Source organism: Carcharhinus amblyrhynchos, chromosome 30 (assembly GCF_965287045.1).
Source record: "Carcharhinus amblyrhynchos chromosome 30, sCarAmb.v2.hapA, whole genome shotgun sequence".
NCBI lineage: Eukaryota > Metazoa > Chordata > Chondrichthyes > Carcharhiniformes > Carcharhinidae > Carcharhinus > Carcharhinus amblyrhynchos.
In genome coordinates this window covers 27,643,001-27,666,146 of record NC_137353.1, presented here as the reverse complement: position 1 = coordinate 27,666,146, position 23,146 = coordinate 27,643,001, and the positions used below count along the sequence as shown (strand labels likewise).

Sequence of the window (23,146 nt, the reverse complement as noted above, 5' to 3'; positions counted from 1 at the left end):
GAACCAGCATCTGGACAAGTATGAGAGGTCAGATAGCTTCCTTTGTTGGAATGACTGATTCTGACCATGATGTATCGCCACCTCCCTGAGAGAAACCTGGTGGGTAGGCTGGAGAAATTGCCCCAGGCCAGGATCAGTGAAGACTACGAGCTTCCCCGTGGATTAAATGAATATGTGGCAACACTTTCAAATGATCCTGGAAGTCCATTACAAGTGTCCATATTGGTCCTCCAGGATGTAATCAGGACCCATTTTTACCAGGCAGCTTGATCAGGAAGCAGCAGTGAATTTTCCACCATCTAACCCAGTGAAGAAGTGTATCAGGACTAGAAGGAACCCAAAAAGTTTAATTCTTGAACGGTTGACATGATGGGCACAATTTTACAGCCTCGCTTGGGCGAGACCGGAAATTCCCGTCCGAGCTTGATGGAAATTTCCGTTGTCGGACCTTCATCTGCTCCAATTCCACGGCGGGGCAGGTGATAGAATTCCGGCCAATGTGTCTTGAAAGAAGGGAGCAACAGAATGGTGCAGTGCGTTTTTTGGTTGAAGTGTTGAAATTGTGATTTTATTTTCATTTACAGGATGTGGGTGTCACTGACTAAGCCAGCATTTATTGCCCATCCCTAATTGCCTTTGAGAAGGAGGTGGTGAGTTGCCTTCTTGAACCGCTGCAGTCTGTGTGGTGTAGGTACACTACAGTGCTGTTAGGGAATTCCAGGATTTTCATAGAATCATAGAAACCCTACAGTGCAGAAAGAGGCCATTCGGCCCATCGAGTCTGCACCAACCACCATCCCACCCAGGCCCAACCCCCATATCCTTACATATTTACCTGCTAATCCCTTTAACCTAAGCATCTCAGGACACTAAAGAGCAATTTTAGCACGGCCAATCAACCGAACCTGCATATCTTTGGACTGTGGGAGGAAACCGGAGCACCTGGAGGAAACCCACACAGACATGGGGAGAATGTGCAAACATTGACCCAGCGACAATGAAGGAACAGTGATATATTTCCAAATCAGGATGGTGAATGGTTTGGAGGGAACATCCAGGTGGTGGCGTTCCCACATGTCTGCTGCCCTTGAGCTGCCCTGGTCAATGGTTACTACCTGGATGTTGATCATGAGGGATTCAGTGATGGCAATGCCATTGAATATGAAGGAGATATGGTTCAATTCTATTAGAGATAGTCATTGTCTATCACTTCTGTGGTGAAAAAGTTACTTGCCACTGGTCAGTCCAAGCATGGATATTGTCCAGGTCTTTCTTGCTGCATTTGGACATGGACTGCTTCAGTATCTGAGGAGTAATGAATGGTACTGAACATTGTGCAATTGTCAGCAAATATCCCCACTTCTGACCTCATGATGGGAGAAAGGTCATTGATGAAACAGGTGAAGATGGTTGGGCTGAGAACGCTACCCTGGGGTAGCAGTGATGTCCTGAAACTGAGATGGTTGACTTCCAACCACCACAACGATCTTCTTTCATGCCAGGTATGATCCTAACCAGCGGAGAGTTTCCCCCCTCGTTCCTGTTGACTGCACGGCTTCTTGATGGTACACTCGGTCAAATTCTACCTTGATGACAAGGGCAGTCACTCTCACCTCACCAGTGTGAAGGCAAAAACTTTCAGAATATAGGTTGTGACGTGTCAAGATAGCAAAACTATTCCTGAGAACTCTGCTGATGCAAGAATCGGTTAAAAAAAGTGATTGGAAAGCATCTTGGTGTATGGGTAAGGAGGGGTAACGACTCAAGGATAAAATAAAGGGATTAAAAAAGGCATAATTGGCAACAATCATTTTCCATGTGTCTGAATAAAGATAAAGGTGAAGTAGGAAGTTCAATGCTACTGATGGTGAGGAAAGTTACCATCCAGCAAGACAGATATTAGAAAATCCCCTGCAAATGGAAAAGATAGGTCACCTCATTGTTCTGAGTGCAGTGCAGTTCATTCTAAAGTTATATGTATTTAGTGTGTTAACTTTGAAGGAACTGTATTGTAATACTAAGCTGACAGTTGTCTTAAGAATTGTGTGACTTAACCCAAAAAGTAATGGCTGTGAGAACATTCGAATTTATTTGAGACTCAAAATTCCACTCAATATATTAAAACTGAGAGACAGGGAAATAAATATTCCTACAGTCTTTTTTCTTCACAGTCTGAGTTGGACCTCTCCCGCCGCAAAGCGATTCTGATCTAACCACGATCGGAGAGAACCAGGCATCATTAATGGAGATGTGGGTGAGTACTAACACAATTATGGCCTTGGGTGACTGGTGTAGAATCTTCACATTCTCCCCATGTCTGTGTGACCTTCCCCCGGGTGCTCCGGTTTCCTCCCACAGTCCAAAGCTGTTCAGGTTAGGTGGATTGGCCGTGGTAGATGTGTGGGGTTACAAGGAAATGGCGGGAAGGTGGGCCTGGATAAGGTGCTCTTTCGGACTCGTTGGTGCAGACTCGTTGGACCAAATGGCCCAACGAGTCTGTAGGGATTCTATGAATTCTACTGCTGCCCATCCAACATAAACAGGGCCAGTGTTTAAATCAGACCCCGCAATTTATTATATGTCATGGTATTCATTGACAAAGAAGGCTTAAAAAATGTACTCATAAACAAACTTCAACTAATGAGGGAGAGGGTGGTGGAGAAGTTTCATTGCCATGTTTAATGCTTCATTCAAGCCTGTCTCCTAAACCGTTGACTAGCTGCCTGGAACATGCCAAAATTGGACTGGTTGCATGATTTGATAAGTCTCCCCAGAAGACCAGAACAATGTCTCCTAATATAAGCAGCAGATTTCATTCTGTATTATGTGCAGGTTTAATATCAAAACTGCAGGAAGGTGGAATTGGAGGTTGTATTTGGATCTTTATCACTGACAGTCAGGAACCAGGCAGCAATCCATGGAAATTCATCCGCTGTAACACACCTTCCCGATGGAGCTTCCTCATTGTACGGTCTTTGGTCTTTTTCCGTTCCTGGCTTATATTCAAGGCTTGGAGTCAGTATCGATCACTGACAGCTATTAAGCAACATTAGAATAAGTGAGTGGCAAGGGAGGTAAACTGAACCAGGGACTCCATTCTGAGGAGAGAATAAGGAAGCTGGCATTCAGTTCTCTGGAAAAATGCTGATGTCAAGGTAAGATCCTTGAAATTTTCGAGGTTACAACAGCCAAACTTTATCCAGACAAGTTGTTCATTAAAATGAAGAGTTCAGATGCAAAGAACACAGAGTACAAATTGGGAAAATGCGAGTAGTGGGGGGTATATACCGATACCAGATGTGTGAAGTAATTTATCAGTAATAATGTTTATCTGTGTATATATTGCACATAGTTATTTCTCTATCCGTACTCTGCTGAAATCAAGATTTATTTTCTGACTCCCTCTTCCCCAGATTCTCAGAGCTGTAAGCACTTTACCCAGGTTTTTCCAACCGAGGCTCTGCAGCTCCTTAAAACTTCAGATTGAAATCAATATTTCTCAAATTATCCTCCCACTATTGAATGGGTTTGACGCATTTTAAACCTCGGCAGTTTATCAAGGTTTCTAAATTGTAAAGCCAGAGGTAGCAAATTGTAATCCCCACTGTGAAAACTGGATCAGTAGTAGAACAAAAAAAATCGCCCATTTAAATTGATTGATCCAGAGTGAATTTGCCTGAGTAATGCAACTAACCCCACATTGGTATCCAACAATGAATTGTACCCAAGGTGGGATCAAATTGCCATTATCTAGACCTAAGGTGCCTCAGGAAGAGACAAGAGGGAACACCAATCCCATGGCAATCCCACCCATAAATCCAGCTGGCTCAGTCCTATTGATGGTTCATTTTTTTTTTACCTGCTGCTTTGTTTTCTGAATTCCTTGGGCCTCGATGTTCGCAAAGGGCTGTTCTTAAGTCATTGAATCATTGGTTGGCCCAGCCTGAATCAAGTCATCCACATATCCAAGATTCGAGAGCTATTGCAAATGGAGATAAATGTGTCTGACCCTTTAGGCAATTGAAAAAATTACTCAGGATGTGATCCTGGATAATCTCATACAATGGGGATGATTTTCTGGCCTTGTCATGCCTGGCGCAGATTGTGCCGATCCCAGAAAATAGCGTGGTCCTAAAGGCGGGTTTTGTGCCCAGTGCCAAATGGTTTGCAATTTCAGGTCCTGTTCTACTGGCACAACACAGTAAGAAGTCTCACAACACCAGGTTAAAGTCCAACAGGTTTATTTTCTAGTAAATGCCACTAACTTTCGGGGTTTGCCCCTTCATGACTACTGATGATGACATCATGACTACTGGCACAAGGCAGAGCACACCCAGAAAGGGCACGGAACCAATTAGCATTTTTAAAGTAGGGTTTAAATATGCTTAGCCCTTTTGACGTTGGGTTCTCCTAACTCCCAGGATCTACACGAGTCCAGTATGAATCATTACTGGTCTCCATTAGTGGAGGCCAGGCGTGATGACCATGCCAGGGGGCTCGGTGGCCATTGAAGCACCTCATTGAAGTGGTCAGGGACATGCCTGGGCCATGCCCACCTGGCACACTGGCAGTACAAAAGGGATGGAACATAGAACATTACAGCGCAGTACAGGCCCTTCGGCCCTCAATGTTGCACCGACCTGTGAAATCAATCTAAAGCCCATCTAACCTACACTATTCCAATATCATCCATATGTTTAACCAATTACCATTTAAGTGCCCTTAATGTTGGCGAGTCCACTACTGTTGGGGCCTGAGTGGGAGCCATGATGGTGGGGAGCTATGATGGGGGACGATGACAGGGAGGTTGTACAGGCGAGGTCATGAAGAGGGGTTGTGAAGCGGTGAGGCTTGAAGGGAGGCCTGTCAGGTGTCATGAAGGGGGGGACCATTGGGAGGGCCTCAATGCCAGCGATCCATATTGGGGAGGAGTTGGAGAAACACGCCCATTGATGAGGGAGCTATCCTGATGTCTGTGGAGACAGGGAGCACATATCCCAGTGCACAGTGCAGTCAGAGCGCCCTTTCAACATGGCACCTGATGACTTTGCAACTAGGCTCACCCATGTGTGTTTAGGCCCTGCCTCTCCCAGAACTGGCACACAACTCACCGCTCTCCCAAAAAACTATTAGATGTGGAAAGATTACAGAGCGGTCCGCACTGCTCCGGTTTTCTTGCCGCTTGGGATAGTTAGGGAGGAAGTGTCTGGCCGTTCATGCCGGTGAGATTCTTTGGTCCCAGTGGCAACACACCTACTCCCATGAGTTTTGCGGTGGCATGGGGTGACATCAGTGGGAAATCCCATTGACAGTGGCGGGACAAGAGAATCCCACCACCATCAACTGACATCCCATCTCCCACCATCGAGAAACACACAGCTGGAAGGCCAGAGAATTCCCCCCTTTAACATATTTTGGGAAAATTCCGCCCACACTCTCTCCTGAACTGGGTGATTTAACCCAGGCAGAAACACGTCGGTCTCTCTCAGCGAATCTACACTCATTGCTCAAGTTGGCAGCCGGTTCTGTGTCTTGGGAGAGAAGAACCCAAGCTGGTAAGGTGCTGGCGTAGTGCTATTGTCACTAGACTAGAAATCTAGAGACCCAGTGTAATGCTCCGGAGACTTGGGTTTGAATCTGAATTCAATCAACATTTGCAATTAAGTCTAATGATGACCATGAAGCCATTGCCAATTGCCGTAAAAATCCATCTATTTCACTCATGTCCTTTATTCCTGTAAATTAATTTTAAAAATCTGGCCTTATTGTGACACGCAGCCCACCCGCCCCCCCCCCCCCCCACCACCTCCGAATCTCTTTAATCACATTTATTGAAACAAGCTATCTAAAATCCAGTTCCTTCACAAATCTGGACATAACCTCTAAGGTGCAAAGGATGGGCATTTGTCACCACGTCCCCACTCTGCTGTCGCACACTGTGTCAATCTTCTAACCACACCTTGCTTGACCGCAAAGTAATTACAATGGCCACAATTTCATAACTAAAAGTTTACATCACCATAATCACTATAAGAAGATTCTATTCATTAGAAAGGCACTGGGAACTCTCCTATTTCAATGTTGTAGCTTATTCAGGTTGATCAGGGGTTATAAAGTTCAGGGACACTCATGGAATAAATTGCGCACGTTGACAGACTGATGTGTATCATTCGTACATTCCATCATTTTTTGTCATAATTCAAAAGCAGCCAGATATATCCCGAAATTATAAATTTCGCATGAGTGATCCTCTCTCTATGACAACTGTCTATGCCCCATTTACTGACTGTAATATTGTCAAATTACTGCAAGAGATGAACTGTCTACCGTTTTGTGATGAATTGGGACATGTATCTGTCCAGATGTAGATTAATGTTATCGGGGAACAGCTTCCTTCTGAGTGATAGCTGCTTTCGGTGGGCTAGAAATAACACCATGGATTTTAGTTGATGCTGTTGCTCTCCTCTGTGTTCCACAGGCAATGACTTTACATAATATCTGCGCTTCAAAACAAAAGACTAAACAAATGTATCAAAATTAACGGCTAAAAAAAAACACCACAGTTCACTTTTGGGTGATGAGCAGCAGACGATTATTTAATGTGCTCTGACATTCTGCCACCTGCTTTTTTTTAGACAGAACTGTTAACCCATTTAAGGAAATAAGATTAGTGCCTCCATTAAAATAGTAGATAAAGGAACGTCCTATTATTTGGCCACTGTTATACTGAGCAGTGATTCCCAGCCTGGCTGCCTGTTTGACATTTCCGAGGTTTATATTATTGTGCATACACCAGGGTTATAGTTCACTGCTTGACAATGTGTACCTGTGGCGCTCTGCAAATACAACCTCAGGAGCCAGCTATGGAGTCATTGTATAGCTTGCACATATCTTTTCCCAAATCCCTCTGCAATATTATTGTGCTTATGTAGACAGTATGGAACCTTCTGGTTTCAGTTCATCACCACAGGGAGCTTTTTATTCCATTCTGCTGGATTCTTTCCCCACCTTTAGCTGAATGTGTTATATTTAATGTTCATTAGCAAGCACTGGGAACTCCCCTATTTCAATATGGCAGCTTATTCATTTACTTCCATCCCTCAGTCATCTTAAAATAGTTCCCAAAGTCAATGAATTACTTTTTAAAGAGTAGTCTTTAAGAACTTAAGAAATAGGAGCAGGAGTAGGCCATTCAGCCCATCGAGCCTGTTCTGCCATTCAAATGGTCATGGCTGATCTCAGGCTTCAACTCCATTTTCCTGCCTGCTTCTCAGTGATCTTTAATTCCCGGAGAGACCAAAGATCTAAGTGCGGGTCATGTGGTCTCTGCGTGGATGGTACTGTACTCAGTCCCATCTTAATCCTTTATGTGCCAGACCCTTGTACTACTGTGGAGTTTATCCCCTTTAAGGGTGATCTGCTCTGGAGTTGGGGTTGGGTGGGGGGGTAGATTACGCTGCCCCGGTGACCCCAGTAGTCAATCAGGAACCAGGGTGGGGAATCACCCGAGCAAGTGTGGGCTTTTGTACCAGTTTGATTCTGAAGATTCTGAAGCTGACCGAAGCTGCAAGCCTCTGCGTTATGGTTATGTGTAAACTAACGGTGCAGTCGTTACTTACCTAACTGGTGAACAGGGATTATTACAACTACATTCCTAAGAGTATCGGAAGTAGGAGCAGAAGTAGGCCATACAGTCCATTGAGCCTACCCCATCATGCAATATGATCCTGGGCTTCAACTGCACTTGGCCACCTGCTTCCCATATCCCTTGGAGACCAAATATCTGTCTATCCCAATCTTAAATCAATTCAATGATGGAGAATCCACAACCCTCTGGGGTATGATTTTAAACAATTCACAATGCTTTAAGTGACATAACTTTTGTTGTCTGCAAGCAAGTCGGGCAGCCAAATTGTACTCAAGGCCCCACAAACAACAGGGCAATTATAATAACAGAAAGTGCTAGAAAAGCCCACCAGGCCTGGAAGCATCTGTGGAGAGAGGAATATAATTAATGGGTGGAGGATTCCAGCCATTCAAGCCAGCGGGATTTTCTGGTCCCACTGCAGTGAATGGAGATTTGGCTGAGCGCCAATTTTTCTGCCCAAGCTTGCAGCAGCAGCAGGTTGTGAGTGGTCGGCAAATCCCGGCCTTTGTTTAGAATCCATCGGCAGAATTTTACAGCCTTGCTCGAGTGAGACCTAAAATTCCTGTCCAAGGTGAGCGGATGTTTGCATTGTCCACACCTCATCCACTCCGATTCAGTGCTGGGGGGCGGGGGGGGGGGGGGGGCGGTAAAATTCCAACACGTTACATCTTTTTCAGAGCTGTTCATGATGGTTATGTTCATTAACCACGACACCAGGAGGACTCCCTGCTCCTGCTTCCAGTCAGTGTTGTAGATGGCAGTTTTTTGAGATCTGTGTTAAGTTATTTTAGTGGTCTCAGTGGTTTAGAGGTCATTGGATTGACTTGAAGGCCATTGCATGTGCATCCTGATCGCTCTTGGGAACGCCAGGATGCTTGACTCAAGGAGTTGCTGGAGTCACTACCGTGTATCTGTGAGCCTGAGAGTTCGCTGGAATGCCCCTTCCAGGGTGTGGTAGCCCCACAGCTACAAAAGATACTGAATATGCAGGAGGCAAGGAAGTGACCATCAACAAGACAAAAGAAAGAGCAGGAATCCCTCATGTCAATGACGCTCGCTAACTGGTTTTCCATTTTGAATAGCATGGTGGGTAACAATTCTTTCGAGGGGTACAGAAGGAATCAAACACCTGGCACCACAGGATATCTGGCTGCACATAGGGTTAAAAAGATTAGAAATGCAGTAACAATTGGGAAATCAATAGGAAGGGATATAGGCAGTTTGTGATTCGCGAATGGCACATTGCCTCACTGCTGCAGGGTCAAGAATGTTATTGAGTGAGTGCAGGACATTCTGTGAGGAGAACAGGAAAAGTCATGGTTCATACTGGAACCAATGACATCAATAGAAAAATTTGTTGGGGTCTTTCAGGCAGTGTTTCTAGAAAAGATTCTAAGTTTAAGTTAACGTTTATTAACAAGTAGGCTTACATTAATACTGCAATGAAATTATTGTGAAAATCCCTGAGTTGCCACATTCTGGCTCCTGTTTGGGTACTCCCAGTGCCATATGCGAGTGAGTGCAGTAACAGGAAGTGCAGGTAAATGTGTGCCTGGAGCAGTGGTGCAGGAGGGAGGGCATTTGTATAGGTTTTTGGGAGGATTAAGAGGCATCAGTGCAAGATGAACAGGTTGGACCTGAGCAAAGCTGGGATCAACTTTTTCACTGAGGACTGCAGTTGGAGAGGGTTTAAGTAATTTGGCTGAAGAAAGGGGAACCACTAGAGAGGAACAGGCCTGTGATCAGGGAATAGAAGATCATAGAACCCCTACAGTACAGAAGGAAGCCATTCAGCCCATCGAGTCTGCACCAACCACAATCCCACCCAGGATCTATTCCCGTAACCCTGCATATTTACCCTGCTAATCCCCCGACACTTGAGTCAATTTAGCATAGCCATTCAACCTAACCCACACATCTTTCGGACTGTGGGAGGAAACTGGAGCACTCAGAGGAAACCCACGCATACATGAGGAGAATGTGCAAACTCCACACAGACAGTGATCTGAGGCCGGAATTGAACCCTATGGGTTTCCTCCAGGTGCTCCAGTTTCCTCCCACACTCCAAAGATGTGTAGGCTAGATGGATTGGCCATGCTAAATTGCCTCTTGGTGTCTAAAGATATGTAGGTTAGGTGGACTAGTCATAGTAAATGTGTAGGGTTACAAGGATAGGGCAGGGGAGAGGGCCTGGGTGAGTCACTCTGTCAGAGAGTCTGTGCAGACTCGATGGGCCAAATGGCCTCATCTGCATTCTAGGGATTCTATGACTCTATCCCATTCAGCATGGCGGTTGTGCCACACAATGCAATGGATGATATCCTCAAAGTCAATACAGTACTCCACAAGGACTTTACAGTCCTCACTCCTACCAATACTGGTTCTAAGGCTAAGGATGTGATCTGTTGACCTGATCCCGCCCGTCGTTCAGCATGACGAGGTGGTTGATAGAGTAAGAGGTGAAAAACGAGAAATCCGCAAGGTTTCTCTCCTCCCACAATCTTACCTGCCTTGCTGGCAAAATCGGCTTGTCGCTGCCACCACCACCCCACCACAACCCCAACCCCCCCCCCCCCCACCCCCGCTGGCAAGAATTGCATCATGACACTTTTTTGCACTAAGTCTCATGAGATTGGGACTCGCGGCCCACAGAAAAAACCGGCACAAGATTCTCTCCCATTTTCTCACTCGTTCGGTACTTAGAATATTTTTCGTACAATCGCACCCAAGTCTATTTGGTTTGAGTTGAGTTGGTCCGTTTTATTCCAAAGGAGAAAATGCTGGAAAATCTCAGCAGGTCTGGCAGCATCTGTAAGGAGAAAAAAGAGAGCTGACGTTTCATGTCCAAGTGACCCTTTGTTAAAGCTAAAAGGCATAGAAGGTGGGAGATGTTTACACTGCAGGGGGAGGGAATGAAAAATGAGTCATAGCCACAAAAACAAGGGGAAAGGCTGCTAATGGCAATCCACGGAGAGAATAGAAGGCAGAGAAGCTGAAATCAGAGGGTAAACTGTGACAGATAAAGATGTGGGGGGAGGGGGTGGGAACGGGTGGGAGAGAGGTAAAATGGAGAAGAAGGGGGAAGGGGGGGTTAAAATAGGGGAAAAGAAAGACAATAAAGTAGTAAAAGTTAGACAGCAGTTAAAATTTAAGTGAAATGTAAACAAAGGGGTTGCAATGGGGTAGGACTAATTATCTGAAGTTGTTGAATTTGATGTTGAGACTGGAAGGCTGTAATGTGACTGTTGTGCTAATGTTTTATTATTGGGAGGTTTTTTTTATAGAGTTTTAAACAGTGATTAGGAGATTGATGAGTAAATCTGTTGGCAAATTTCAAAGGTGTATAACAAAAATAGGGCAGTAATATATTAGGAGACTTTAACGACCCTAATATAGACTGGGACATACAGAGTGCTAAGTGTAAGGAAGGAGGGGAATTATTGATATCTGCATATGGAGCACTTCCACACTCAATGTGCCTCAAGTCCGTTAAGAAAGGAAGCAGCATAGAATCTAGTTCTAAGAGACAGAGTAGGGCAAGTGGAGTGTGCTACAGTAGGAGATCAACAGTCACAGCATAACCTGTTTTAAAACAAACCTGGAAAGAGACCAGAAAATTTCAGTGCTGAAAGCGTTCAACTGGGGAAGAGCTAATTTCAGAAGGGACTCGCACAGGTAAATTGGAAAAGACCATTGAGGGTTAAAACAGTAACTGAGCAAGCAATAGTTCAGATAAAAACTAGGCATATTCCTTTGAAGGGCAAATGTACAACATCTAAAGCTAACACAGTCGTGACGACAAAGAAAATAAAAACTTTCAAATAGGAAAAGGAAGTTTATGACAAGATTCAGTTAATAACCAGAGAGATTATGGAAAGTACTGGAGGGAATTGAGAAAATTAATTGGGAAGACAAAGAGATGTTATGAGAAAAGATTAGCAAGGTGATATTAAATCCTAAAACATCATATAAACACGTGAAGTGTAAGAGGCTTGCCAGGGAAGAAGTTAGGCCGATTAAAGATGCAAATAGAAACTCTTCATGCAGATCTCATTACAGCCTTAGTTCAAATATGGACAAAAGAGCTGAATATCAGAGTGAGGTGAGAGTGACGGCCCTTGAAATTAAGGCAGTATTTGACCGAGTGTGACATCAAGGAGCCCTCGCAAAACTAGAATCAATCAGGGGAAAAATCTTCCACTAGTTAGAGTCATACTTGGTTCAAAGGAATCTAGTTGTGATGATTGGTGGTCAATCATCTCAGCTCCAGGACATCACTGCAAGTGTTCCTCAGGGGAGTGTCCTAGGCCCATCAGCTGCTTCATCAATGACCTTCCCTCCATCATGAGGTCAGAAGTGGGGATGTTCACTGATGACTGTACAATGTTTAGAACCATTTGCAACTCCTCAGACACAGAAGGAACAAATGTCCAATCGCAGCAAGATCTGGACAATATCCAGCCTTGGACTGACAAGTGGCAGGGAACATTTTTGCCACACAAATGCCAGGCAATGACCATCTCCAACAACAGAGTACCCCTCTATTGGCCCCTTTTCATTCAGTGGCATGATCATTGCTGAATCCCCCACTATCAACATCCAGGGGGACAACTGACTGAACTTGACTAGCCATATAAATACTGGGTGGGATTTTTTGGCCTCATTCACCCTGAATCTGGGTACTCTGCTTTCCTCCTACAGTCCAAAGATGTGCGGGCTAGGTAGATTGGCCATGTTAAATTGTCTTTTAGTGCCAGGGGACTAGCTAGGATAAATGCATGGGGTTATAGGATAGAGCCTGGGTGGGATTGTGGTCAGTGCAGACTCTATGGACCCCTGTTCTGCACTGTATGATTCTAAGAATAAGAGCAGGTCAGAGGCTAGCAATTCTGTGGTGAGTAACTCACCTCTGTGAGCCTGTCCACCATCAAGGCACAGGTCAGGAGTGTGATGGAATACACTCCACTGGCTTGGATGAATCTTTGATTTAAGTTTGTCAGGCTCCACGAGAAGGCATTGTACTGTCTTCCAGTTACTCTCTTGGTGGTGTTCATCTCCAAAGTTGGATGAATGATTTTGATTTGTGCTCCCCTAATGAGTACATTAACACAGATTGCGACAAAGCTCTTCAGCCCAAAGCACGATCTGCTTTCAGTCTGGGTAAAGTAAAGGCGCAACCCCTGCCCCTGAGTGTGGAAGAGGGGAAGTTTCTTCTGCTGCAAAGTATGTGTGTAGAAAGTGAACAAAAGGAATCGAGATTGGAAGCGATGCCCCATGTGGTTGAATTTCCTGCTGCCATGCACTGACTAATCCCATACATGATTAAAGGTCCCTCTGAGAGCTACTGCAGGGAACTTATAGTCTTTCTGAGGGTCCAGTCAATAGCTAAGTCCCTTCAGGAGCAGAGAAAAGAATTTAAAAGTCATATTAATATGAATTCTGATGTTATTATACAGATGAGTAGCCATTATTACCATTCTTCAGCTGCCTGTTCCTTGAAATTGTTCAAAGATGTGTAGGTTAGATGGATTAGCCATGTAGGTTAGATGATTAGCCATTGTGAATGCACAGGGTTGCGGAGATAGGGAGCATGGAGTGGTAGGGCTTCAGTAAGATGCTCTTTTGGAGAGGAGGTGCAGACTTGATGGGCCAAATGGCTTCCTTCTGTACTGTAGGGATTCCATGCTGCTGTAGATAAAGACTACATAGTCCTAACATATTCCCCTTCTCACCTGCCCCATTGGATCCTAGCAAAGTAATGTGGAAATGATGAACTGAAGTATCCAAGAGTTTCATTCACCAGAGGAAAAGCCTTGGGATAATGGGCATGTAGCCGGAGCATGTTTTCATTCTCCGAGTTTCACATGTCTATCAAGATCCTCCAAACCAGCTGGAGTGTAAACTACAAAGCAGCAGGAACTTGGCAATTCTCTTCTGAAACTGCTGGCTGTGAGTTGGAGTAAACATGCCACAACACCAAGTTCCCACAGTATGCTAACAAGAAGCACAAAGTAGGAAAAGTTACAAGTTGATAACTCTTATTAAGCTGCTGTGCTGTCATTGCCACAGAGTAAAGCCAAGAAAATCAAACTTAGGCACCAAAACAGCTCAAAACAAACTTAGACAACGGTTTTCATTAACCGTCTCTCTTTCAAACTTCTTTGACTGATAGTTTCAATCAAGTTTCATTTTTTCTCTCTCACTCCATTAAATTCTTTAGCTTTTTATCCACTTTTTTTGACCTTCAAACTGATGAAACTTCTGACCTCCCCTTTCCCTTTACACTCTCAGAGCTTTTCAATCCCCAAAATATTGTCTCTTCTCCATTACATCAAGGTTTATTTCATTGTACTCTGCTCTTCTATTCACTGTTGATGGTGCCTTGCATTGTGGGCCAAGTTGGCAATGTTACCTATATCACTCGCAGGTGCTGGAACATGCAGAGGAGCCACCCCTCTGATTGTTGGTGCTGCTGATTAAGGTTTGCATCTAATGCAGCATGGTAGCACAGTGGTTAGCACTGCTGTCTCACAGTGCCAGGGACCCGGGTTCAATTCTGGCCTTGGGTGACTTTGTGGAGTTTGCATGTTCTCCCTGTGTCTATCCTCCAGGAGCTCCGGTTTCCTCCAAAACTCTAAAGATGTGCAGATTAGATGGATTGACCAAGTGAAATTGCCCCTTAGGGTCCAAAGATGTGCCAGTCAGTTGGATTAGCCATGATCAATGCGTGAAGTTACAGGGATAGGGTGCATGTCTGCCCTATGCCATGTTCCAGTGATGCAGGTTCCAGAGTTTAACAGGAGAAAAATGCCTGGGTAGAGCACTCTTTCAGAGATTAGGTGCAGACGCGATGGGCCGAATGGCCTCTTTCTTCACTGTAGGGATTTTATGGAGACTCTGTGCAAACAGCCATCCCTTTTTTGCATCAACCCTCAGTTTTCATGGACCTTGGACATTTCATCTCATCTGCCTTTTTTTAAAATTCATGAATATATGAAAATGGCAGGCAGGAATAGACCAGTCAGCCTCTCCATCCTGTCTCACAATGCAGTCAATCTACACCACAACCACCACTGCCTGCCCTATGCCACGTTCCAATGATACAGGTTCCAGAGTTTAACAGGCAAAGGAGAAAAATGACAGAGAATAAAATATGGCAATGGTGCTTTTAGAGTTTAAATTTTTGGGGGTAGAAAAGCGAGGGATGTTAGGTGAGGGTGAATGGAACTCATCAGACACCCAGCATTAGCAGCACACATCACCAGATCAGAGACAACACAGCCAGACAAGGGGAAAGGTTCTCTCTACTCTTTTCCAAACATGTTCCTCAGCATCAGCCTCAGGAATGTGCCACCCTTGCAGCACCATATATCTCCTCCATTGATGCCATCAGCCATCCCTCTGAGCATCCATTTTAATGAGCCAGTAATGAGTCGATGAATTCCCGAATTCCATCAGCTGTGAATGAGACTTCTGCACAAACAGTAAGCGCTCGCTCCCCTCACTCCTGATCACTTAGCAACCAAGAAATCAGATCCTCCATGGAACAGCAGCCCTTGCTAGAATACCCGTCGTATTTCATTAAAAGTTAATAATTTAAACAAAATAAACATTGTTATTTTAGATCCTGCAGAGTCGCTTCCCTGTTAACTGTTTGGGTTGGAGAGAAAAATAGATTCAGAGATGTTGTGAAGCCCTTAATTAAATTTCTGATTATTTGTGCAATTTTGCGTTAATGGGAAGAAATGGAACAGATTTGTTATTTCAGACATTTAAGCCATGATTTTTCTGATCAGTGTAATTATTGCTGTTTATTTGAGAAGGGTTAGAGTTTAACTGTGGAGTTAAAGCAGCAACAATGTGGCACAGTGGCTAGCATTGCTGCCAGGAACCCGGTTTCGAATCCGGCCTCGGGTGACTGTGCGGAGCTTGCATGTTCTCCCCGTGTCTACATGGGTTTTCTCCGGGTGCTCTGGCTTCCTCCCACACACCAAAAGATGTGCAGGTTAGTCGGACTGACCATGCCAAATTGCTCCCTGTGCCCCAAGATATGTAGGTTAGGGGAATTAGCGAGATAAATACATGGGGTTATGGGGATAGGGTCTGGGTGAGATACTCTGTCACAGAGTCGGTGCTGACCTGATGGGCCAAATGGCCTCCTTCTGCACTGTAGGGATTCTAGTAGAACAGTCTTGATCTGGTGTCACCATGGATCAAGATATGAAGATGTTGGACTGGAGTTGACAAGATGAGAGATCTCACATCATCAGGTTATAGTCCAACAGTCACTTCAGCTGATGAAGGAGCAGCACTCTGAAATCTTGTGATTGCAAATAAACCTGTTGGACTATAACCTGGTGTCATGTGACCCCTCACCTTGGATCAAGTAAGGCAAGGGCCCACTACACAGCTTAAGACTCCCCGTTATTCAGCTCTAAGCATATCCTGTGGAGCATGAACTGGCTGCAGGACAGCCAGCAGTGGCAAGGATAAATTCTGTCGACTTATCGGCTAGGAACCCCATTGTTTGAAAAATCCTACCCATCGTCAAAATATAAATTTCTTGCCCGCTAACATCAGCAATAATTTCCACTCTTCCATTCAGTCCTTCTGAAGTGTATCAGATTAGGCCAGTTTGGATTAATTTCAAGGGACATCTGAACTTAGTCTACTTTCGACACTCCTGTTTGTGTACACATGTTCTTTAAATAACACCCATTCCCAGTCTATTAACACTATTGCCACTGCTGTGTGCAAGACAGTGAAAGATACCGGACAGAAACCAAAATAGTTTATATTTCCAATAGCAAACTGACGAGCTATAAAACTCTTTCATGGTCGACAATGCACAGATTAAACTCTGATCTTGCTGTCAGCAGGAATAAAGCCTTTGCTATGAATGTGTGTAAAGCTAAATCCCTGTAGGGATTTGTACTCAACGACACGACTGAATGTGGAAAACATCACCAGCAAAAACCATCCGCATACAACTGTGTGTGTCAGTTTGGATCACTTGATAGCAGAGTCAATAGGTGCTGACTTGGAACCCACTATGGACTCGAGCATATCATCGGTGATATTTCAGTGCAGAGGGAGAGCTGCTTTGCTGAAAGTGCCATCTTTCAGATGAAAGGTTAAATCACTGGCCACCCTTCCAGGCAAATGTCTGCCTGCTTGCTCAGTTGGTTTTAAAAAATAGTGTGGCTGTCTTTGAAGAGGAGCAGAAAATTCCCTCCCAGTGCCATGGCAAACTCCTTCTCTGTATCATAGCAACCTCCCTCACAATGCCATGGCAAGCTTCCTTCTGGTGTCATGGCAAACTTCCTCTCAGTGTCACGGCAAATTCCCTCCCAGTGTCATGTTCACCCTCCATCCTAGTGTCATGGGCAACCTCCCTCCTAGTGTCACGGCAACCTCCCTCCTAGTGTCATGGCAACCTCCCTCCTAGTGTCATGGCAACCTCCCTCCTAGTGTCATGGGCAACCTCTCTCCTAGTGTCATGGGCAACCTCCCGCCTAGTGTCATGGCAACCTCCCTCCTAGTGTCATGGGCAACCTCCCGCCTAGTGTCATGGCAACATCCCGCCTAGTGTCATGGCAACCTCCCTGCTATGAACACCAGCAAAAATCATATTGGCTGCTCATTCATTAATATTCTGCTTGTGGGGTCTTGTTGCATATAACATGCCTGCCATGTTTTTGCATTATTCACAGACCTCTGGACATTCTTGCCAGAGCTAAAACCCGGAGTCCTACATGATGATGATCTGGACATGACAAAACCTAGGGGTCCCCAACCCCATTATTTGGACGATCAAAGGTGCCAGTCCGCTCTGTAAACTTTCCAGCGGCCCAAATGGCCACCTATCTGTGACAGGGGTAGAGGTTAGCAGGCCTCCTAGCTGCGGATACAAATCCTGTGAAGGCCGCAAAATATCGTGAGAGGCCAGAATGGGGATTTACGCCAGCAAGAATTCCGATCGTGACCTTCCCGGGCCCGTCCCAGTGACATGATCAGGTTCTATGGAAATGAATGAATAAAAAGGGATTTCTCATTAAATAATTGTCTTCTGAGTGCTTAAATAAATAGAAGGTTCTGTGATTTATGAGTGCACATGATTTAATTGAATCTGCCTCTGTCCACGCTCTCCCTCCAAACACAGTCTCTATTTGGATAAAGTAGTTTAATACATACCTTCAAACAGTGAGCAAGATCTAATGAATTAAAATATCTCAGTAATTCAGATGGATCTTATCATAGAATCATAGAACCCTACAGTGCAGAAATAAGCCCTTCGGCCCATCGAGTCTGCACCGGACACAATCCCACCCAGGCCTCAACCCCATATCCCTACATATTATACCCGCTAATCCCTCTAACCCACACATCCCTAGACACTAAGGGGCAATTTCTTAGCATGGCCAATCAACCTAACCCGCACATCTTTGGACTGTGGGAGGAAACCAGAGCACCCAGAGGAAACCCACGCAGACACGAGGAGAACGTGCAAACTCCACACAGACAGTGACCCGAGCCGGGATTCTACCGATCAAAAATATACTTCAAATTTTAATATGTTTGTTTTTGAATTGATTGGTCTGATTCCATCATTGGAATGAGAAATATCCATTGTCAACACTGCAAATTGGTACTTATCCCAAGCTTTCTAATCACCTGTTTTCACGCCATGGTCTAATTCATTGATGAGACAGGCTGACAGGGCTGAATGGTCTCTTTCTGTTCCTACATTCCACTTTTGCTCTGACTCCACTTGCTCACTAATGTCCTTTAGAGAAGGAAATCTACCCTCCTTACCTGGTCTGGCCTAGGTGTGACTCCAGAGCCACAGCAATGTGGTTGACTCTCAACTGAGTGACCTAGCAAGCCGCTCAGTTCAAGGGCGACTAGGGGTGGGCAATAAATGTTGGCCTAGCTAGTGACACCCATGCCCCATGAATGAATAATAAAAAAAGAATTCTTCCTCCTTTCCCTAATCCATGTAAATCCTCACTTATGGATAAAGTCTATTGCAATTCAGACAATATTGCATTCTTTCCCTTGTGACAATAGATTTTTTATTTAAAAAAGAGTGCTTTACAACATCTGCCATCTGGAGTCTGTTTTCATTTTGATGATTATCAATAAATCCAGACCGTAAACAAAATTGAGAAAATCTCTCCCCACAGAATCATATCTGACCTAAAACTGACAATGAACAAAGTGTTAGATATTGTAGGTAAATAAATAAATTGAAACTTTTTGGAAACATATAGGATTGATGGGAAGCTGGGGATCACTCTATTTGTCAAGGTCTGGTACACTTACCTCGGAGCCAAAAATTGTGGGTTTAAACCCCACTCCAGTGACTCACGCGCAAAATCGGTGAAGGAGAGGTTAAATGGACTTACCATATATTGAGCTGACCTTTCTCTACACCCTAGCTGTGACTGTAACATTATTTTGCACTCTCTCTTTTCCTTCTCCCCTATGTACTCTATGTACAGTATGCTTTGTCTATATAGCACGCAAGAAACAATATTTTTCATTGTATCCCAATACATGTGGCAGTAATAATCAATTCAATTCAGTTTAATGTTATATTGAGCCTGTGATTATCCTCTCAGGCGTAAAAGATCCTGTAGCATTGTCCTGGTCAATAATTATCACTGAAACAAAACCATCCAGACACAAATCACTTGTGGGATCTTGCTGTGTCCACATTAGCTGTCACATTTCCCACATTACATTGGTAACTACCCTCTGAATACTGTCTGTTTTGGGATTTTGTGGAAGCTGCCGTATAAACACAAGTCTTTCTTTTCTCTTTGACACAAGGTCATCCCGACTCAAAAGGTTGACTCCATTCTCTCTCCACAGGTGCTGTCAGATCTGCTGAGATTTTCCAGCATTTTTTGTTCTTGCTCCTTTTCTCTTTGATACAAATTGAATTAAAGGACACAAACGGACAATTCCCCCTTGTCCACCTCCCACTTCATCCTAAGATCGCGGACTTCCCACCTCCAAAACGACCACACCACATCCTCCAACTCAGTGAGCAATGCCATGGGAGCTACACTAATGTACTGGAATAATTGGAGAGTCCAAAGGGACTATAATACCACCTTAATATACACGTAGAAACATTCTGTGCAGAAGAAGGCCATTCACCCCATTGGGTCTGCACCAACCACAATCTCACCCAGGTCCCGTCCCCGTAACCCCACATACTTGCCCCACTGATCCCCCTATCCTATGCATCCTGAGCCACTAAGGGACAATTTAGCATGGGCATGCACCTAACCTGCACATCTTTGGACTGTGGGAGGAAACAAGAGTACCCACAGGAAACCCACACAGACATGGAGCAAATGTGCAATCTCCATTGACCCAAGCCAGGAACTGAATCAGGGTCCCTGGAGCTGTGAGGCAGCAATGCCAACCGCTGTGCCACAGTGCCACCCACCTTGACATAATAAAACACAAAGACAATAAAGAACATCAAAGATGCTTCCATGACACCATTCCAGTCCCTGTATTCAAAAAGTATTCTTCATAAAGGTGAAATCTTTATTTGTGCAGCTGACTAGGGAACAATGCAAGGGGCTTGATAGCAATTTGCCAGCTATTAATTTTATGATTAAGCCATTTACATTTGTGCGCAGACCAGTGAGGATGTAGCTGTTGAAAAAAGGAATTGATTTTCTTGACAGGATTGCAACCACTCTGTAGCTGGAATTAAAAGGCTGAAAATTCAAGAGACCAAGTGAGGCAGTGAGCTTTCGCCCTGAGCTGCAGGAACTGGCAATTGGGGTGAAATATCAAAATATTTTGACATTGGAGGAATGTAGCTGATTGCTGATGTGTGACTCTCTGTTTGAACTCTACAACCCAATGTTCCAACTCTCAGCCACACAGACCTGTGAGAGTATGGATCTTACAAACATGCAGTTGGATTAAGGTCTGGTGTTCTTTGTTGTACATGTTAAGCATAGTCAGTAGATCCCATTAAGATATTAGGATAGCATACAGTGGATAGCACTGCTGCCTCACAGTGCCAGGGATCGAGGTTCAATTCCCAGTTTGGGTCACTGTCTGTGTGGAGTTTGCATGTTCTCCCCATGTCTGCATGGGTTTCCTCTGGGTGCTTCTAGTTTCCTCCTGCAGTCTGAAAGATGTGCTGGTTAGGTGCATTGGCCATGCTAAATTCTCCCTCAGTGTACCCAAACAGGTGGCAGAGTATGGCAACTAGGGGATTTTCACAGTAACTCCATTGCAGTGTTAATGAAAGCCTACTTGTGACACTAATAAATAAATTTGCACTTAATCTAATCCCCTTGAAATAAAGGCCAACATGTCATTTCCTTTCCAAATTGCTCACTGTATCTGCGGGCTAGTTTATTGTGTTCCTTGTACACATAGACCCAAATCTCCCTGAGTATCATATATATCATGCCTTTAAAAAAATCTGCTTTTTTATTCTTACAATCAAAGTGAAAACTTCACACATCCTGACATTCTACTCCATCTGTCTGCTTACTTATTCTGTCTATATCTCTTTGTAGCCTCTTCATTTCCTTCTCAAAATGAGCACTGTAGCTTTGTATCATCAGCAAACTTTGATATACTGCCCTCTGTCTCTTCATCCAAGTTACTGATATAAATTGCAAATAGATAAAGCCTGTTTTTTTCCACCTTAGTCACTTTTTTAGCTCACCTTAGTCACTCCCTCAGCAGAACCACTTCCTTAGTCCTACTTATGTTGTTAATATGGCCCACAACAACTGAATCTTGCCCCTCCCGCTGCAAGTTACTCTCCAGCCCAGAGATGTCTTTAACCCTAACACCAGACACACAAAACAGCCTTCACAGGATTCATGGCTGCAGAATACTGTATCTACCTCCATAATTATACTGTCCCCACTACAATAACATTCTTTTTACTTCCTCCACTTGAAGGCACCTTGCGCCACAGTGTTGTGGTCCGTTTGTTTGTCCATTCTGATCCACACAAGTGACAAGATGTCCAAACTTATTGATCAATTGCAGGGGCTGAGTCTCCTCCATTGTTACCTCCTGGGTCCCCAGACCAGCCTCACTCACAGTCACACCTGGTTTTCTTTGACCATGGACCAAATTTGAAGGATTTAGCTTAAAGGATGTGACTTCCTCATGGAATAACATATCCAGATAACTTCCCTTTTCCCTAATGCAGCACAGTGTCCAATCCTCAAACTCCAGTTCATTAACTCTGAGTCAAAGTTTCCTGAGCTGCAGATACTTACTGCTGCTGTAGTTGCTGTGGATCACACTGGTTCCTGCAGCACCCATATGCTAGAGCTGCAACACATCACTTCCCCTGCCATCTTTATTGTGTTTTATTTATCTAATTAGATCTCAAGCTTAGAAGTAACACTCAACTGTTATCTGTGGCTACATTAAGTAGTTTAACAAGTTAAATTTAATTCAATACTTGTATCTCCAAAGCACTGTTTTAAATTACTGCACCACCTGAAGGGAACAAATCCTAAAATTTAACAATGAATCACCCTACTCCCTCAACTAATTAATGACCTTGAATGCTCCCCCAACTACCAGGGTCTGAACAAAAAAAATCTAAAAAAGGATACTTACTCCATTGCATTTCCACCAAACTCCCATGTTAGGCTCAATTCTTTGCGCACTCAGTCCTCATTATCTCCATTCTGTGCTCCCACTCTTTGCAGTCGGAACACTGTCTGCTTTTATAGTGGACCAATGACTCATACCCAAGTTGCAATGATTAACTGCCTGCTACAGTAATCATTCAAATCCATTCGGGCAACTGCCACTCAGTTTCTGTTTAGCTAGGCTTTTAACTAGTTTGCAACCTTAAAGTTTTAAGACAGAGCCCAACTGTTAATCTGAAATATTGCTTGCGAAAAGCTTACCAGAGATATCCTACCTGTAGCAAATTGCCAAGGCACACTGGTTCTTCATCACACTCAGTCCATTCCCATTCTGGTAAAATAAATAGTCAGTGCCCTTCACTATTATATTAGAAACACTTGCATTTATATGGCATCTTTTACTATGTCCCAAAGTTTACAGCAATTCAGTAGTTATTGAAAAGTAGCCACTGTTGTAAGGTAGGAAATGTAACAGCCAATGTGGAGATTGCAGATTCTCACAAACAGCAATGTAATATTGTTTTAGTAATGTGGATTCAGAATTAAATATCAGCCAGGATTCCAGAGGGAAGTTATAGGAACATAAGACCGGAATTGGCATATTTTCAAGCCTGTCCTATCATTCAATGAGATCATGGCTGATCTGTGATCTAATTCCATATACCCCGTGTTCCTTAACATCGTTGATTAGCAAAGTTCCATCAGTCTCAGTTTTAAAATTAATAATTGATCCAGCTTTAATTAGCATTTGTGGCAGCAGATTCCAACCTACCATTCTTTGGCGGTGGCACAGTGGTTAACACTGCTGCCTCACAGTGCCGGGGACCCAGCT

At 44.1% G+C, this 23,146-nt stretch overlaps 1 protein-coding gene across 1 annotated transcript in view; it reads left to right on the top strand.

Moving 5' to 3' along the window:
- Window positions 1–2,198: 2,198 nt before the first annotated feature.
- The window catches only part of LOC145360088 (F-box only protein 2-like), a 77,700-nt gene continuing 56,752 nt past the window's right edge, over window positions 2,199–23,146 (top strand). The window contains exon 1 of the mRNA XM_080215039.1: window positions 2,199–2,254. The gene's annotated coding sequence lies outside the window, so the exon portion shown is untranslated. The remainder of the gene's footprint in view (window positions 2,255–23,146) is intronic.